Source organism: Saccopteryx leptura, chromosome 1 (genome assembly GCF_036850995.1).
Source record: "Saccopteryx leptura isolate mSacLep1 chromosome 1, mSacLep1_pri_phased_curated, whole genome shotgun sequence".
NCBI lineage: Eukaryota > Metazoa > Chordata > Mammalia > Chiroptera > Emballonuridae > Saccopteryx > Saccopteryx leptura.
In genome coordinates this window covers 155291220-155311239 of record NC_089503.1, presented here as the reverse complement: position 1 = coordinate 155311239, position 20020 = coordinate 155291220, and the positions used below count along the sequence as shown (strand labels likewise).

Genomic DNA, 20020 nt, shown 5'->3' with positions numbered 1-20020 from the left:
AAGGCTGTTTTAGGAAGAAATTAATCATTGTATAAAGTTTTGGGAGCCAGTTTTCATTTACATCATTTTTTTTTTGGTCTTAAAAATATTTGGTTCTGTCACTTGGAGGGAACCCCCTTTTCTTTTTCTGCTTGAATTGTCTTTATTACCACGGGAACTTTCCAAACCGACTCCATTGAGTGACTGTCAGGGAAAAGGGAACATTTGGGGCTGGCTTTATGTTGCTGGAGAGGGGAGAGAAGGCTCTCTATTTCCCAACTTTCATGAGGAAACAATGGAGGCTGGAAGTGCGTTACAGTGGACAGCGTAGGAGAAGACAGAGAAATACACTGCTCACAAAAATTAGAGGGTCAGGGACCGTGCAGAAACTCCAGGACTTTCAGCCCTTTGTCTAGTGCATTTCCACCAATGAAATAAAAGTTGGTTTTGCATCTCATTTGCATAATCAAACAACTTTCTTTGACTTTTCTGATGTTTTCTGACATTTGCTTTTCTGATGTTCTTGTTTAATAATAATAAAAAAATCAAATGCTTCTTTTTTTTTTAAATCACTTCATACTCATTTTGAAATACCCCCTAATTTTTGTGAGCAGTATATTCTGTCGCATGGGCTATATGCCCTATAAAGCCCTGGGAAGGCGGAAGGGAGAGACACCCGGCTGGTGTGTAATGGAGGGACCCTGATCAGGCCCCTGTATTCACCCAAGCAGCTGAGACTAAGAGCCTGGACCCGAACCATTTCCTATTTGGTGGAGAGAAGTGGTGAGGCCCTGTTCTCAGTTCTGAGGGTAAGTTTCTTGCGGGCAGGGCGAAAAGCTTGGGTACAGCATGACGGAGAGAGTGGTGGTCCCCTTGAGCACATTTTCCGTAAGTGACCCCGTCCTTACGACCAGTAACATAAAACCGTCACTCAGTTTTCTGGTAATCCTTTCTTTTCCGTGCTAGTGTATGGATAATATTAAAGTTAGTAAAAAGAACAGACATTTGTTTTAGAACAGAGAGGATCTTTAGTAGATTTTTAATGATTTTTTTTTTCGTTTTAAGAAAGGTCTTAAAATTCATAGAATGTGAAGGTAATTTGTTTTAAATTGAGCAATGTTTGAAACTCAAACCAGTCATTGCCTCAGCAGATGCTGTGTGTTCTCTGTGCTGTCGAATATTATTGGGGGTTAGTTTTCTGGCAAGAGTTTATTTCCCAGAACTGTTTCTTATAGGAAAACACACAAGTTCTCAGCCTTTACCTTTGAGACTTCTGTATTGCTGGAGAAGACTGAATCCATCAAGGATGCCAGTGAGGTGCAGAGTGACAAATACTCACTAACTTGTGTTTTAATTATCCCCACTAATAACAGTGTCTTCTACCATGTTCATGTGGTGAAGAAAGAATAATTCAAAATAATGGTCAGGCTCATATAGCTTGTCATTATTACATTTTCAAATACACAGGAAAAGAGGGAAGAGTACTAAAACTGGAAGTTAGGAAATCTAGATTATATTTCTGGTCTGCCACTAATAATGACATTGCCTAAGGTTAATATTTAGGCAAAGGGATTGCTACCTTTTGGCTCTAAATTCTCAAATGTATGAGACCCAAAATAATAAAAGATGTCTTATGTATTATGGCAGTAGTAGAAACAGATGGCATTTAACATTGAAAGTCTGGTCTTATTACTTGAATTATTTTATGGAATAATTGTGGAATAATGGAATGATGGAACTGAAAGGTCTATCTAATACCAAACTCTATTTTTATTTTTTCTCCTTCATTTGCAACTGAGACAGTGATGGTCCATAAAGGGAAAAATCAGTTTGCTCAGGATTATCTAGCTAATTAGTTATAGAACATGTAACTAATTTTTTTTCACTATACCAATCTTTTGAAAGAAGCAGAATGTAGAATTGCTGTTGTTTCAGGGAGATTGTAAGTAATAGAGTGAGAGATATAGTGAATAAATGCAAATGTGGATAAAAGGAAACTAATTAAATAGATTTTTAAAAAACCTTATGTAAGTTTCTATAAAAAGTTGAGCATAAAGCTGGGTATCTTAAGATGGGAAAGTGTTGGAAGGCACAAATATAGTACTTGATTGAACATAAAAAATCAAGAGACAATCCTGATAGCTTGAGCCCCCAAGTCAAGGGACACATAAGAAGCAAGCAATGAACAACTAAAGTGCCACAACTACGAGTTGATGCTTCACATCTCTCTCCCTTTCTCTCTGTCACTTGCTTAAACAAACAAACAAACAAGCAAAAAACATCCCTGTATGAATAATCAGAAAATGATATAATCTTTCACCAGCTAATTTCTAGGAATTTATACCAAGGAAATAATTCTTGACTTTCCCTTCTTTTCTATGGAAAAATGACTTAATTGGTGATCAGTTTCACTCTTGAACTAACTGGACTGTATGCCTGCCTTTTTTGGACCTTCCCTTTCCTACGAATACTTTTTTAAACAGAAAAGTTTGCTTTAATTATCACCTGACATCCTCTTATATTTAATATATTTTCTTTACTTTTTTTTAGAAAATTTATCATAGACTTGTTAGCAAATCTTAGTCTCATGATTCCCCTTTGTGATATAGTTTTCTTAATATGATTATACATTACTCTACATTCTTTTTTTGTTTCTTATATTCCATGGACAGGGTGTCCATACCTTGAATTCTTAGCCAACACTAATCTCACTCACATTTAAGTGGCTCTGCAGATAGGTGGAAATAAAACTGACTTTACTTTGTAAATTTCCCAGTCCTGATTTCATAAAATCATCTAGTTATCAATCTTAATTCTACTCAGCCATAGGGAAGGATGAAATACTTCTATTTCTGGATAGATCTTAAGACTATCATGCTAGCTTGACCTGAGGTGGCACAATGGATAAAGTGTCAACCTGGAATGCTGAGGTTGCCAGCTCAAAACCCCAGGCTTGCCCAGTCAAGGCACAAATGGGAGTTGATGCTTTCTGTTCCTCATCCCTTCTCTCTCTCTTTCCCTCTCTCCCTTCTCTCTCTCTCTCTCTCTCTCCCTTCTCTCTCTCTCTCTGAAAAATGCATAAACAAAGCCAAAAAAAATAATATCATGCTAAAAAAAGTAAGTTAGACAGAAAAAGTCAAGAACCATATGATTTCCCTCATAAGTGGAATATAAAACAGAGAGTAATCAATAAGCAAAAACTCATATACACATACAACAGTATTGCAGTTAGCAGAGAGGAAAGGGGTACGAAGAGGATGCAGAGAGTAAAGGGGGTCAAATATATGGTAATGGAAAGACTAGACTTTGAATGATAAACACACAATGCAATATAATGATGTATTATGCAATTATACACTTGAAACTTATATAATGTTATTAACCAGTGTCATGTCAATAAATTTCAATTTTAGAAATAAATTTAAAAGAAAAATTGAACATAAAAATAGTTTTCATTAAATTGTAAACTATCTGAAGTGATCTATACATTTTATTTAGATGTGATAAACACTGGAAGAGAATAAAGCAGGTGAGAATATAGGAACTGGGATGTGAGAGATGATTTACAGATTTAGTAGGGCTTCACTCTGAAGACCTGGCTGTTCTTAAGTAGTGAGTTATTTTCAGGCTCGCTGAACCCCAGGAGGGAGTTTGTTTTCAAAAAATAAAATTAGTCCCAGTTACAGTTTTATTAACTTAAAATCATGTTTGGTTGATAACTAATTTATGGAAACAAGAAGAACATACATTTGCCTTTTTTAAGTGTTGCCTTACACATTTTTAAAATAAATCGATCGTACTCTGGGTAGTCGGAGGCACGAGGATGTACATGAATATTCATACTACTCAAAGGGTTAAGTTAAAAGGAATAGCTCTGGCTTTTGTGTTGAGAACAGGTTATAAGAGAACAAAGGTAGTGAGGGCCATAATACAAGGGGAAAAAATGATAGCTTACCAAACACTGTAACCTTAAAGGTGGTGAGAAGTGGTAATACTTTGGATATATATTAAACTACAATTAATCGTATTTGATGATGTACGTGGAGCCTTAGAGAAAAAAATGAAGAGTTGAGAATGAATGGCACTAAGGGTTTTTGTCTTGAACAAGTAGAAAAAACTGATGTAATATAAGAGAGAGAGAGAGAGAGAGAGAGAAAGAGGTGGCATAGCTGGAGGAAATATGTCCTGGAGGAGGAGAAATGGCCTTGAGTAGAAAGGGAGAGAACAGGATGTCATGTAGGGCTAGAGGTTGGATTGGGAGAGGAGAACTGGAGGGTCACCTTTGACGGGACAGAGGACATGGCACATAACCTGCCGGTGACACATCTGTTCACGGCAGCCTGTGAGGGCTCTCCCCCCGATTGCTTCTCTTTTCTCAGTGAAGGAGATAGCAAGGTCATCAACTGAACCTATTTACTCTTTAAAATTAGAGAATACATACTTTTGGCCCCAGAAATCCCACTTTCAGTCCCTAGGCTATAAAGCCAATCAGTGGCTTGTAAGGACATAGGTATAAGTGGCATCATTTATAGTTAACAAGAAAAAAAACCCCATCTTTAATGTTCACCATTCATAGGAAAATAATTTAATATATTTTGGGTTATTGAATAGTTTCTCTTATTTGAAAACGAGTTAAATGTTTATACATTTATTATTTATCTGGAAAGGGGGGCTGTGTCATATTTTTGAATGGGCAAAGAGAGATAAAAGGTACTGTGAATACTGTTACTATTTTAATAAACCAAATCAAACCTTACATGCATGTCATATGTTTATATATATGTGGGTAAAGATATTAAAGGTAAACAACTTTAATGTTGGTGACTTCTGGGAGTAGATACAAAGTAGAATAATGAGAGATTTCAATTTACTTTCTTTTTCTATCGTTGTACTACTTCAGTGGTGATTAGAAATACTGACTGAGGCCTGACCTGTGGTGGTGCAGTGGATAAAGCATCGACCTGGAATGCTGAGGTCGCCAGTTCAAAACCCTGGGCCCGCCCGGTCAAGGCACATATGGGAGTTGATGCTTCCTGCTCCTCCCCCCTTCTCTCTCTCCCTCTCTCTCTTCTCTAAAATAAATTTTAAAAAATTAAAAAAGAAATACTAACTGAGTCCTGGCGGGATATCTCAGTTGGTAGAACATCGTCCTGAAGCTCAGAGGTTGCAGTGAGATTCATGGTCAGGGCCCACACAGGAACAGATTGATACTCTTGTCTCTCTCCCAAAAATCAATGAAATAAATGTTAAAAAAAAACTTATAAAGAAAAGAAACACCTATTGTTTATTCTTATAAAAATATTAAAACATATTATCATGTAAAAATATTTTCAATGGAATAAAGTTTACATACAGAAATGAAAATCACCTGTCACTCCACCACTGTTAGCAGTCTTCTGCCCAAGTCCCTAGGTGACTGTGGCTCCTTCACTGAATCCTGACCCTGAGCTTGTCCTTTACCTTCAATATCCTGTACCTATGACTACTCAAAAGAGGAACTACGTTTGCTTCCCAGCAGAGTGCTAGAAGTTACCTGGTGTGCGTGCAGAGTGACCCAGAGCTACTGTTGGTCTGGGCCAAAGCAAGGCTGTGACGGCAGCTGCCTTGCCCTGGGCAAGTCTGACTCGTGGTACAGCCTGTGCTCCAGAGATCCCCGAGGCGACAAGTTGCAGCCTCCTGCTGGGGCTGAGGCTTGGCTGAAACTGCTTTCTCCTTAGGCTTTTGTCTCCCAGCCCTGCCTCCTCTCCCACTCCCTCACCTGTTTCTCCTGGGAGCACTTCCTTCATAAATCACTTGCACATGAACTCTTGTCACTGGGTCTATTTCAAGGAAATTCAATCTAAGAAAGTTTCACTTAACAATATTGCTATTAAATTCTCATATGGTCATAATCAAATCTTGAGGCCTCTGCTTTGTTAGGTAGCAACAAATTAAACTGTTTCAGAAGGGGATTAATGTCTTAGTGTTGGGTCGAGGTTCTTAGATTTTATATAAATCTGCTGTTAATGATTGCTTACTCAATGCCTATGACTTCAGTGGTCAAAACTTAAAACTCTATTCATGTCAATAAAGAGTATGTTTAGGAAGAGCCAAGACCCATCAGCTTTTTTCAAATGATGTTTCCTTTGTTACTACCTACTATCCATTTCTAAAAATTTTCTCAGATAAAATTCATTTCTATCATAGCTAATTTTTAAAGCCGATTTGCTTTCCGTCTTCTCTGTCCTAGGCCCTTTAAATAATGCATTTGTCTCACTCTCCTTGTACCCTCCCTAAAACAAGAATAGCTGAGGGCACTGGACCCTGGTCATTACTTCCAAGTTCCCAATTCTGGCCCATGTTTCTTGGTGTATCCTTGCCTGGAATTTTGCTCTCTTGGCTTTGACTCTCAGGCTTCTTTGGATTGATACCACAGTTAGACACATGTCTGCAAATTGACCCTTGGCTTCTCTTCTTGAACCTAAGTGGTGCTTGGACTGTGGAACCACGGACCACAGATGCAAGCAAGAGGCACATTGACATATCAAGGCAGCCCCTCAAACTCCAGCCAGTTAGGCCAGCCCTGTCCGGGCTTTCCTTCAGAGAGAGGGGATTGGACAGGTGCTACTGTTAACCTTACCAACTATGGTTGCTTACCTGGTGTTCCGAAGACTGAGTGTCAGGAAACGTGGACTGGTGCCTGTAGTTACAATTCTAAAACATGTTATGTTCACTTGTTCGTTTCCTGAAATCATCTCAACTATGCCTATAATCTATTTTTTTTTAGTTCTAATCTTAATTCTGTTCTTGATTTTAAGAGGTCTTCATCAATGAAATCAGGGCATAACACTGCCAAGTGTTATTTTTGAACTCTAATATGTACTTGTAAATCTTTGGTAAAATAGGTTTAGTAACCAATTCCATGAATATTAACAAGAGAATAGCAAATGGTACCTACCTTAAGGTAGTTTATATTCTACTCAAAGAATAATATATTTGGTTTATAAATCAAAAATTCACTTTTTTCCCCTCTAAATCTCCAAGCTATACATACTTGATAATTGAGTGTGTGAATGAATAAGTAAATTCTTGTCAGTGATTGCTCACATTTTATTTCTCATGGAGAATTTTATTTTAGTTCCTATGCCTACATAAATTCCAATCAATAGTGAGGCTAATCTCAAATTCTTAACAAAGATTCCAGAAGCGTTGGAGTTTGGGTATGAGGTGTAACTGGAGGGTAGTTTTAAGCAACATGATTACCAGAAAATAGATATTTGTTTCCAGTGAATTGTAGAGGGTTCACGAGTTTCCTCAGGGGTGGAAAACTGTACTTGTCCAGAATGTTAACTGTATAGATATGACTTATGATTTCGTAGAAGAATCCAAAAGCCAAGGTTCAAAAGGACATTTGACTTCTTGCTGAATTTTTTAGATTCAGCGATACTTAACTAAAGGTCAGAGTGGAATTGTCCACCTGGGTATGGCTTGGCATCCAGTCCTGGAACCGGTCCAGATCTGACAACCCGGGCAGCACGTGCAGATCCAGGAGAACGCAGAGCTCTTCATGAGCGCTACATTACGAAACACTATGGGCCAAGGCAGGCACGCCAACTATCCTGCAAATGCTTAGGGATTATTACCGGGAAATGACTTCCCAAGTAGTGTCACGTTTCCCTTGTCGTTGAGTATGCCCTCATGGCGACGTTGCAGCCATGGACTGTGCTAGGATGTCATGGTGCTAGTTCTAGTCCTGGTTGAAAAACTTCCACATTGTGAGCCTCCACGTTCCTTTCGCCTTCCTGCTACCTATAATGAAGACCTCTCCCAGGTAACTTTGGAAGCCACATGCTGAAGATGGTAGAACTTTTGTCAGTCTAAGTCCCCAAATGACTCTGTAGGTGATAGATGCCCCACCAACCTATTGTCCCATCTAGTACTATAACATGATCAAGAAAAGCACTTCTGTTGTTTTGAGCCTTATACAGTGTTGAGTCTACTTGGTATAATTATGAGTCTACTCTTATTAGTACAGATTCCCAACCCAGCCTGTTGTGGAACCCTTTTTTCTTTCAATTGAGCTTAATAAAGTGCGGTGGAATATGGCAAAGGCCTATGGTATATTGGAGCTATTGCTCTATTGTTAGGGTTGAGTGCATAATGTTGCAAATGAAAAGAGAAGGACGTGCAATCTGAGGCTAATTATCTGAGATAATAAAACCAGCGGGATGGTAAAGATAGAGCTTGGAGTAGTAGAGTACATTGGGGAATTACAGCACAAACCGATATTGGAGTTCATGGAAGATCCTTCTTGTTACTGATGTGTTGGGGCAGGGTCGAGGCATTTGAGTTCTTGAATGAGCAGATGGGAAGTTGGAAATAGAAACATTCAAGTACTAATATTAATGTAACCTAAGATGTGTTGTAGATTGATGAGGTGTGTGTGTGTTGTATTATGCTAACCTATAATCAGGCCCAAAGCAGATATTCAACAAATGTTTGAATCAATATATATAAATGGGAGCTGCGTTGATGACAACTGAAAATAATTTACCAAGAGTTCTCTAGTTAAGTAGCCCAGCACTCTGCAATAGAATCAGGCTCCTAGTAATGGTCTAGGCATATGGATCATTCTATTATTTACAGATGTAGTAAAGTGTCAAAATTTAAAGTACTCATTCAACACTTCGCCATTCAAAAACATTCATTAAGCATCTGTTCCATGTATGGCATGGTGCTCGGCACTGGATTACAGGGGAGATTAGGACAGACAGGATCTCTGAGTCTGTCTGGGGCTCATTTGCCAGTAGGAAAGTACTAAGTGAATGATGAATGTTGAAGTTTGGATGAGGGAAACAAACAGGGCTACTTAACAGAGAATATCAGGACACGAGGTAATGAGGAAGAGTTGGACATGTGAATGGTGTTCTAGACAGAGGGAACAGCAAGCATGAAAACACTGTGGCATGAAAAGGTTTGAGAAAGCCAAGGAACTTGGAAAAGGCTGGTGCACTGGAACATGGTGTGTAAATAGTGATGCTGCTGGGGTCTGATCAGTAAGACCTGACAGGTCATGGTTAGCAAGCTAAGGTTGTTCTTTTTTTTTTTTTTTTTAAGAGTTTTACTTTAAATATAACAAGGAGAAAATGAGTTTTAAGCAGAGCAGTGAAATGATCAGAGACCCAGTAAGGTTAGCGGTCGGGACGCTGTTGTCATAAATCAGACAGGAAGTGAGTGTGACTGGGTGGTGATGGTAGCGATGCAGAGAAATGGATTCGAAGACTAGAGGGAGACTCAACAGGATTTACTGTGCTGGTTGAAGGAAAGGGGAGGTCTAGGATTGCCCCAATTTCTTGTACTGTAACTGGGTGGATAGAGGCCTATTTGGGTGGATCTGGTATAGGACAGAAAATCAAGTGCTCTTTGACATGTATTTTCTGAAGTGCCTCCCTTTTATCAAAGCAAGTCTATTAAATAAGCTGCAGATCATAATGATGGTATTATCACTACAGTGCTGTCTGTTATGGAGAAGATTTAGCCTTACGGCAGCCTGTATTGTGTATTATACAGTTCCATTTAAGTTTTCTTATGCATTAAGAGAAAAGATAGATGTGATACACACACACACACACACACACACACACACACACACACACACACACACACCCAATTGGTTCTGTCCCTGATGAACCTTCCCTAACATACAGAGCTACAAATGGTATGTTCTGAGATGCCTGTCTGTATCCCTATCCTCAGCTAACTATCCATCAAATTAATGTGTGACCAAAGATGGTGTAGCCAAAAAACCAGCTCAGCCAATTGGTTTTATGATGATAATGTAAATTAGCAGCCTGTTTCTGCAGAGATTAACATCTCAGCAGAAAAACGTAAATCCTCCTTTTGATACAATGAAATCTATTTAGTAGGCTAAAATCTATTACTTAGGCCAGAAGTTCTTCAGTTTGACAGATATTAGTGCCATCTGGGGAACTTGTAAGACAACGGATAGCATGCTCCGAGCCCCAGCCCAGGTCAGTTGATCTGGACTGCAGGAGTAGGGAACTGGGGATGTGGAGTTCCATTCTGTTTCACTCATACAGACACCCTAATGTGCAGCCTGTCTTGAGAACCCCTGATATAGACTAAAAATTGTGACATGGTAGCCGTTGAGCTGAAGCCAGCCTCCTAACCTGTCTGGCTGGGTTAGTTCCCTATTTAAAACAGTAATTGTCATTCAAATACATTAGATCTGGTATCGAGTTTTGCAGTTCACTCCAGGTCCTGCTCCTCTCTGTTACCTTACTCCTGGCTGCTTTGCAATCGAACATTACCTTCTGTGTCTCTGATGGATTTTGAGTTCATGATCGTTGACTTCTAGATGTGAAGTCTTACCATCAAATGTGTGTTACAACTCAAGGTGGAGGGACTTAGAATAAGAACATAATGATTGGGAGTGCATGTGACAGCAGTTCACGAGGCACACATTCAAATCCAGGTAGGGTGGCACTAAGGAAAAGAGTGAGTCTGATCCTTCCAAAAGGCAAGACTTCAAATAGAATCTGAATAATGAATATGTTTTTTTTCCCTTTTCCAGAGCTAGGAGAACAGACAGATGATATTGTCATGGTTAAGGTGTCTTGAAATATATATGGTAATAGATTTCTCTTAATTCTTAAATATCTTAATTAGTTTGAGTGTCTTAATTTCTTATTTGATTCTTCTGTTCATGTAAGGATCTATAATCCCCCCTCCAAATATGTTTTGGTTCACTGATCTTGAAATTTGAGAGAAAGAACACTTTGGGCTTTATAGTCATGATATATTTTTTCTAAATGCTCCAGTAACAATGTTCAGAGAACTTAGGTAATTGTTTGATTTGGGCAATGATGTCATTGACATTTTATTGCTGAATTTTTTTTTCTTTTTTTGGGGTGAATTTTTTTTTAATAGTAGCAAACTCTTGACTTTAAATCTACTTTTTTGGGGATAATAGAACTATAAAAGAAGTAAAACTCATCTCTAGTTTCTGCCCATGAACTTTAAAAGAAGTAGTGAAAGAAAAAGAATTTAAAAAGAAAATCAACTTCTTTATGAGTAATGCAGACTGCATTGGACAATCATCCCAGATGTTTTCTAGGCTTATGTTGGTCAGCCATAAAATTTGTTATAGATGGCTGGTATGTGACCTATTTTTGAGCTCTTCCTTTCATCTCGTGAGCAATCTATTGTTGTTGTCACTGTGCTGTTTTTCATGGGAAAGTGCTCTCTATGAGGTAGAGCAGCGTTATACCATTCGCAATTGAGTATTTCCGTTCAAATGTACTGAAATAAAGGATTGCCAGGTAATTTAAAGTAACTCTTTAGCATGCTTAAATTAGTGTCTTAAAGATCTTGGTTTTCTGATGATGAAGGAGGAGGTGTTGAATGTTCCAAAACAGGGTTGTGTCAGCTATTAGTTTATTCCCCCATTTATTACATAAGTGAAGTCTGATGGGATTGTATTGCATTAAAGAATGTGTCACATCTGTTGTCAAATAGAAAATATATTTTCATTAAAAATGCATGGTTTGAAATAACTCTTCTTAATGTTTCAAAAGACTCAGAGGTGACATGGATAAAAAGCTTAAAAAGAGATGTAAAATCTAGATAGTTAAAAATGTCACAACTTCTTTATTTGATCATTGTTTGCCATTTCGGCAATAAAATTTATCTGAAAACTTTATAAAATTCAAAGCTGCATTAATGATAGCTTTAGCCTAATATTATTCACAGAAGTTTTAGTCATATATAATTTCCCTGAATCAGGTTGGTATTTGTCATTAATGACATTTACCCATAGCACTGCCTTGTATTGATAAAGCAACAAATTATATTTTAATAATAGAGTTAGTAAAGATGATAGCTAGTGATTTGGTCATTATTTTTGATGATAAAAGTTTCTCAAATTTTAGAAACCTCTTTTGACACCAAGTTCAAGATTATCTAGCCTACAATGGATTACATCAATTGCTTAATTCCCATTTTAATCCATGGGAAGGAGCCAAATGGAATATTGTTTGTTTGAAAACAATTAAATCATTCTAAAATTTGGTGGCCTCAAGGCAGTCAAGCCCAATCAATGGCCAGAACTTTGGTTTAGTTTGCTAATGATGTCAAATAAAAGTTGTGGCTAGATACTCAATATCAGCTCCTTTCCTAGACCTAATGTTGAATCCAGAAATCACGTCTGTTGTAGTTCGCTTCAAACCAGAAGCACTTGGCAATTCACCGAGAGTCCATTTTGTGCTTTTGTTCAATAATCCATATAGATTATTAATCCAATCAAAATTCTGAAACATTTTGTTTAGGCTCTTCATTCAATTAAAAATGACTTACTCTTGTAATCAGTGTCTTCCTTGCATGCTTAAACAGCTCATGAGCATTCTCATCAAGTTCTGGGTCTTTACGATTGCCTTAGCCCTAACAGCTGTAATAACCTTCTCAAAACAAAGGAAATAAATAATTCATAAACTAGAAAATAAGCCCCTGAATAATTGAGTTAATAACTCATATTTGAATAGGTATTAGGAATCAACAGACCACATTTCATTTTAAGTTCTCATAATGGTGCATAGATATCAATGTCTATTGTATGACTCAGAGGATAAGTCACAGTTATTTAAACTTAGGAGTGCAACCTTTCCGAGAAAAATATTTTCCCCCCTACTAAGATTTTCCTGAAAGTTTGGCTCTAAAACTACTTGGGTATTTGTCTATTTACTCATGATGCATATTGATTAACAAATTCTCTGAATCTTTATTAAGATTAAAATGTATAATTGAACCATCATGATATAGTATCCTCTGTCTAGCAGTTTAAAATGTATGCAATATGTTTAGGATTAAGAAAATGATTCAAAAGTACAGTTATATATTCTATTTTTCTTTAAGCTGCAAATTATTTTTAAAGTGTATAAATAAAAACTGACCATTAAAATTCAAATTAATACATCTTTTCATCATATTGCAAATTGTTACTCATAATTTGCTCAAAGAACTTCATTTACATAATGTAATCTACATGAGTTGTCCCTTTTCATCAAGCAGAATACTTACTCTAAAAAAAAAAAAGACATTTGAAGAGCAAACAACTGCAGTGGTCGGCAAACTGCGACTCCCAAGCCACATGTGGCTATTTGGCCTCCTGAGTGTGGCTCTTCCACAAAATACTACATGCAGGTGCTACCTTGTTAAGGAATGTACCTATCCATATAGTTTAAGTTTAAAAAATTTGGCTCTCAAAAGAAATTTCAATCGTTGTACTGTTGATATTTGGCTCTGATGACTAATGAGTTTGCCGACCACTAGAGGGTATTTTAAAGACTACCACAGGCTATTTTCTACTATTCTATCATTCCTTACCAGAAATCAAGACTTTCCAAGAACAAGGTGTTCATAATTATAGAATATATGTGTTAAGATATAAAGATATAAGGCTGCTATATACTTCTTTTTCATGTCTAGATTTTTCTTTATTCTTTTATTATTATTATTACTTTTATTATTATTTCCAGTCTGTGATAAAACAATATTACTAATTTGTTAGGTTTGGATGAATGAGAAGACTCTCATGGCTGACCATCAAAATGTCCTATAAAGCTTATATAAAAATATAATGCTTGTTTTTAATCCATAAAAACATTCTTCTGTTTTGTCAGAATGACAGGTTCTTCTTTTTAAATTATTTTTTTTAAGTTAATGGGTTGATATGCTTTCCCAAACTATATATTTTTCAAGCATACAACCTCCTATAACACCATCTATACCCCGTATTATGCACCCCTGTCCCAAGCAAAGTCTCTTTCTACCCCCATACCCCCCTTGCTCTCCTCCCTCTACCTCTTCCCCCCTTTTTCCCTCTGGCTATTACGACCCGGCTGTCTGTAAATATGTTTTGGTGAATACCTTCACCTTCTTTGATCCCATCACCTCTTCCCACTCCTTTTGATAGCTGTCCATCTGTTCCCTGTGACTCTGCCTCTGTTTCTATTTTGTTCCTCAGTTTATTGTATTCATTAGATTCCACATATAAATGTGAGATCATATGGTGTTTGTCTTTCTTTGCCTGGGTTATTTCACTTAGCATAATACTCTCCAGGTCCATCAATGTTGTTGTAGGAGGTGAGTTTTCCTTCTTTTTCATAGCCACATAGTATTCCATTGAGTACCACAGCTTTTTTTTTTTTTTGTATTTTTTGTATTTTTCTGAAGTTGGAAATGGGGAGGCAGTCAGACAGACTCCCACATGCACCCGCCCAGGATCCACCCGGCATGCCCAACAGGGGACGATGCTTTGCCCATCTGGGGCATTGCTCTGTTGCAACCAGAGCCATTCTGGCGCCTGAGGAAGAGGCCACAGAGCCATCCTCAGCGCCCGGTCCAACTTTGCTCCAATGGATCCTTGGCTGCGGGAAGGGAAGAGAGAGACAGAGAGGAAGGAGAGGGGGAGGGTTGGAGAAGCAGATGGGCGCTTCTCCTGTGTGCCCCAGCCAGGAACTATCCTAAGAGAGTTTGAGAGCTAGTGTGTATCCAGAAAGAACAATAGCTTAGTATACCAGGTATTTCAAACTATGACATATACTAAACATGTAAATTGGGTCTGTTAGTCTGGGTCTATTCAAGCAATAGATGATAGGAAGTTCTAATATAACTGAAATAGCCAACGTAGCATAAAGCATGCTAGTCTGTGTTCAGCCGACCTGTAAAAGACAATTTGTAGGATGATTTTTCATTTGTAATTGATATAGTCTGATTAAAAGCAGCTAAGATAATGAAATCACAATAGACTTTTAGAATAAAAGGGAAAAATTAGGGAGGAGGACCATACAGCACAGTCAGAGTTAAACTGTTATAACCAATGTTCAGGAAAAGATTCTAAAGAAGAAGGTTGGTGGGAGTGGCGAGATAAACAATCCAACATAGAAGGGAGGCATCGCTTTTCAGGAGCTCTTTTGGGCTAGGCTCTTTCAGAAGGGATAATTTTTTTTTAACTCTAGACGAGTCTGTCTACACCAATACTAGGCTTCTAACCAGGTTTAAATGTAAAACAATTTAAAAGTCTAACATGCTCATTGGGAAAGGGTCTACTTATAAATGCTGTTGCTGCTGCTGGCACCAATGATGAGAAGGGAGACCAACACCATGCTCCAAGAGCTCTCACCGCTATTAAACCCTTCACTTATAGGAACTTATTTAGTCCTCAGAATAATAACGTGGGGCAGGCAGCTTATCTCCATTTTATAGGTAAAGAAACTAAGGGTTTATTTCACTATTTCATTCATTCAATAAATGCGAACAAGGTGTGAGGAAACAAGAAAACATGCTGATGAGAAGTTAACTAAAAAAGAAAAGATAGTAGCACTCCTATTTACATTCTTTTTTTGTCCTAAAATTGGATTTATTCAATTAATAACTGAGTACCTGTTACACACCAGGATCCACACCAACCTCCAGGTACAGTGATACTTCGGTTTTCATCGATAATCTGTCCGAAAACAATTGGCAAATTCCGAAACTGATGAAAACCGAGGCAATTATTTCCATATGAATCAGTGTAAATCCAATTAATTTGTTCTAGACACTCTAAAATACATACTAAAAACACATTTAATAGAAAGTAAATGTAGTTTTTAATACTAAAAACAATAAGAAATTAATATAAAATGAATATAAAAGACTAATATAAAGAATAAATGAAAGGGTTTAGGGAAACACTTAACAGGGACAATGAGTTTTGAGCACATATGATTTTATCTTATGTGTGTTATGTACATTTTGAAACTGAACAATGCAAAATAAACACATTACAACGAATACTGTATATGCAGTAATCACTTACATGTAATTGTAGTATTAGCACTCGCAATCAATAAAAAAAAGCACAAACACACTAAAAAGCAATGAAATTGTTAAATTGTTTGGCTAGAAGTGCAGGGTGATGCTCACACAAGAAACAACGCCACACTGAGCAGGAGAACGCATGGATCACCCTTTGTTTTCACAAAATTAACAGCGAGGTCACGTGGGCACGCTGATGAAATTCGAGGCAACCAGTGAAAACTGAGACAAATTTTTTGTGGAAAAAATTGACAAAACCAAAATTGACAATAACTGAAGTCAACAAAAACCAAGGTATTACTGTACATAAAAGCTGCACAACCCAGATATGCTTCCTAATATTTCTGGAATGTATAATGTTATAAGGGAGTCATGAAATTTCATAAATAATATATATATTTTTACTTTTTTTAATCGCTAAATTGAAATTCAAAGAATCTGAAAAGTCACCATCCTAAGGATATCAAGGTGATACTTAATATTTAGGAACTTGTCAGTATATAATTCCGAGTGTCAGTGAATAAAATAATTCTGTTTGAGGTTTTGGTGCTGTGAATCATTATTTATTTTACTTTTAATGTAGTAATCTTTTAAGACTCCACAATAAAAACCCAAGTGTAAGACCATGCTTGCAACCCATAGCAAATACTCATCCCTAAATGACCTCCAAGTAGAGAAGGACAAAGAACAGAAAACACTTAGAAACTGTTTTAGGGTTTATCTCAAAACACACCCACATACACACATGATAGGATAGGTGAGAACATCTCTTTGAGTCTGGCAATGTTTACAAAACAAAATTATGTTTTTAAAGAGGTTTTGCTCTTATCCCCTTTTAAGTTTTATTTTATTTTTAAAGCATACATATGTGGTTTCCTTTTATCTATTGACAGAAAGAAGGAAGAAAAATTTATTTCTTCCTTTACATTAAGTAAAAATTGATGATTTCACATATGTTTACCCTAAAGTTTTTTCCCCTCTAAATGTACCCTTGCCTGATAATATATAGGATACTCAGTTAAGTTTGAATTTCAGATAAACAATAATTAACTTTTGTTACCACGAGAAGTTCCTTTTTATTTGTTAAATCTGATTAACTTAAAGCAGTTTTCATGAACTATCTTTCCTCTACCATTTGTCAATTTAGTCACTTTTTATTCATATATTCAATGAATATTTATCAACTACCAATTATATGCAAAGTAATATTCTAGCCACATTGTGGTATAGCTGATAATCAACAGAGATTTTGCTCTCATAAGGCATACATTTTTGTCAAAGGGGAGAATTCATAATACTGAACATTTTGAGAAGTTAGGTAATAAAAATATTTCTAAAACATGCTCTTCTTTTCCACACTGAACAAAATATCTGTGATTCTAAAACCTTCTTGGAATATATAGTTGATTGCCCAGTTAAAATTTGTAAATTGTTTTATCACTAAAAAACTTGAAATATCTAATTTTACATTTTATCAATCAGCTCTGTTTTTTTTTGGTTTGTTTGTTTGTTTTTGTATTTTTCTGAAGTGAGAAGCAAGGAGGCAAAGAGACAGACTCTTGCATGTGCCCGACTGGGATCCACCCAGCATGCTGACCAGGAGGCGATGCTCTGCCCATCTGGAGAGTTGCTCCATTGCAACCAGAGCCATTCTAGCATCTGAGGTGAAGGCCATGGAGCCATCCTCAGCACCCGGGCCAACTTTGCTTCAGTGGAGCCTTGGCTGCGGGAGGGGAAGACAAAGATAGAGAGGAAGGAGAAGGAGAAGGGTAGAGAAGCAGATGGGTACTTCTCCTGTGTGCCCTGTCTGGGAATCGAACCCAGGACTTCCACATGCCGGGCTGATGCTACCGCTGAGTCAACTGGCCAGGGCCTCAATCAGCTCTTTAATTAGTCTTTTATTTTATTCTTCATATGATTAATGCCTGAAAAGGTGGAATAAACTCCTTGGTAAAGCAACTGGATTCTGTGAAGGAAATTTCTTTTTCTCATTCAGTTTTGTCATAACTGTTACATATAGTTAAAATAGGTGATATCCCTTGAGATATTCAAGCATAGGCTGGTTGCTGTCCTGAATGAAGTTTCAGAAATGATCACAGGCCCTGGCCGGTTGGCTCAGCGGTAGAGCATCGGCCTGGCGTGAGGGGGACCCGGGTTCAATTCCCGGCCAGGGCACATAGGAGAAGCGCCCATTTGCTTCTCCACCCCTGCTCCTTCCTCTCTGTCTCTCTCTTCCCCTCCTGCAGCCAAGGCTCCATTGGAGCAAAGATGGCCCGGGTGCTGGGGATGGCTCCTTGGCCTTGCCCCAGGCGCTAGAGTGGCTCTGGTCACGGCAGAGCGACGCCCCGGAGGGGCAGAGCATCGCCCCCTGGTGGGTGTGCCGGGTGGATCCCGGTTGGGCGCATGCGGGAATCTGTCTGACTGGCCCTCCCCGTTTCCATCTTCAGAAAAATATAAATAAATAAATAAATAAATAAATAAATAAATAAATAAAAAAGAAATGATCACAGCAGGGGGCTTGAATGGCCTGTGAGCTTCCTTTCAGCCATGAGTCTCTGTAATACATAGAAACATCCTGTTTTGTAGGAAGAACATCTGTGCACAGAATGCCCTTGGATTCAACACCAGCAAACTTCATCAGAATAGTATCAAATTAATTACATGTTTCTTTCTAGCTTAAGTCAACATTTTCTAGTTTCTTCTCCTTATCTTTGAATCAAAACTGAACATAAAAAATTAAGTAAAACAAAACTTAAAATTAAGTAGTACTCCAACATGAATCATTTTAATTAATCCTCCCAATTTTGTGCCATAGCTACTATCGTTACCTCCATTTTACAGAAGTAGAGCTGAGATGAGACGTTCAGCAGTTTTTCTAAATTCAGGAATTCAGGAATTCAGTGGAGGAAGTCTGACTCCAGAGTTGCTGTCTCTCAATCATCATTAGGAGGGAGGGCCTATCATCTCTCCTCATGAGTCTCCACATTAAAAGCTCATTAGTTTTCAAAATGTTTTTCCCATAAAGCTTAAATGCCACACATATGTAGTTAAATGGATTGTTGGAGAAATCAGTTGGTATATATGACCATTGAACTGAAGCCCAGCACACATTGATTTCAAATGAAAATGTGGGACATATGAAGAAAAACCGGCAAATACAATCTCAATTTTTACAGTTTATACTCACTAAGTGTCACATGTTGGAATACTCTATGATCACTCTGTCACACACACACACACACACACACACACACACACACACACACACACCACACACACACATATATACACACTCAAATCTGGGACTAGCATACACAAAGTGACCAGAGAAGCTCCAGACATAATGTATCCGTGACTCGATGGCTTTATTTTACCTGGTTTGTTCTACTCATTCTTTCTGGGGGACTCTGCCTCACTTATACTTGTACATGGGAGCACATCTCTACCTGTTCTGGGAAGTACTTTCATTTTGTAAGCAAGAAGTCTTCCTAAAAGATAGCCCTGGAGTGGGTGTTTGGAAAACTGGGTTCTGGCCCAGGAGCTGCAGCTGATCAGTTCTGTGTCTCTCTGTGGTCACATTTCTTCACTGTTCTGGGCCTCCTTCCCCATATGTAAAGGGAAGGGGATGGAGCTCCAGTACCTGTGAACCAGGTAACCCAGCCCTCCCTGCCACTCAATGCTCCAGTCTCATATTTACCAACTTTACCAGCATGTTCTCTAGATCCAGCTTATACACCTCTAGAGACATCCCATCCTACGTACTCTGTGAGAAAAGTTTTCCTTTATTTGAACCTAGATCTTTCTCTATGTGGTTTCCAATTTTGGTCCCATTTTTGTTCTCTTTGGTGTCCTAGAACCAGGGTACTCATTGTTTCATTTTTGAAGAGAGCTATTCTGTCTCTTGTCTCTCTTACCCTTTTCAAATCTCAACTCCAACCTCACAGCTTGAGCTATTTTAACCTTCCTTATGAAATGATCATGACTCTTGTTCCATTGGTCACTTGTCTCTGGATTGGGTTACTTATCAATGATGTTCTTAAACAGCAGCACCCAGAAAAAATAACCAATAAAAACAACAGCAGCTGCATTCTAGTGCTTTCTATGTGCTGGCCACTGTTTCAAGTGTTTTATATAGCTATTATTTTGTTAATCAGTTTAGCAGCATTACGAAGTAGTACTGTTATTA

At 37.8% G+C, this 20020-nt stretch overlaps 1 long non-coding RNA gene across 1 annotated transcript in view; it reads left to right on the top strand.

The window, feature by feature from the left end:
* Nucleotides 1-17710, top strand: part of LOC136400916 (uncharacterized) — a 448134-nt gene extending 430424 nt beyond the window's left edge. Inside the window, exon 4 of the long non-coding RNA XR_010750427.1 lies at nucleotides 17364-17710. This is a non-coding gene — a long non-coding RNA (uncharacterized lncRNA). The remainder of the gene's footprint in view (nucleotides 1-17363) is intronic.
* Nucleotides 17711-20020: the final 2310 nt, after the last annotated feature.